Raw genomic sequence first — 353 nt, forward strand, 5'->3', positions numbered from 1 at the left:
AAAAAATCAATGTCCCGGCTCTGACCGACCCGTACAATACACAGCACAGAGCTCACCGTGTCCCCCGCCACTGACCTACCTATCTCTATGCCGCTGTGGAGGGTGTGAAGCTCTCCTATTGGTTGTCACCAGAGGCCGTGTTGAATCCTGCAGGGGGTGTCCATCCAGATGATCGGACGTCATTACCAAGAAGTGGGGGCTGAAGCTGCCGAGGGACTTTTGTATAATATATACTACTGGAGGTGATCTGTTCACCTGCATTGGGGGCGGGGTCAGGTAAGCGCTGTCGCCCCCCCTGATGAAAAATCAAATATAAAAGTATAATAATATGTATTTCTATTTCAGCAGGAAGA

The sequence above is a fragment of the Nanorana parkeri genome, unplaced genomic scaffold, assembly GCF_000935625.1.
Source record: "Nanorana parkeri isolate BGI_ZX_2015 unplaced genomic scaffold, ASM93562v1 scaffold2238, whole genome shotgun sequence".
Lineage (NCBI taxonomy): Eukaryota > Metazoa > Chordata > Amphibia > Anura > Dicroglossidae > Nanorana > Nanorana parkeri.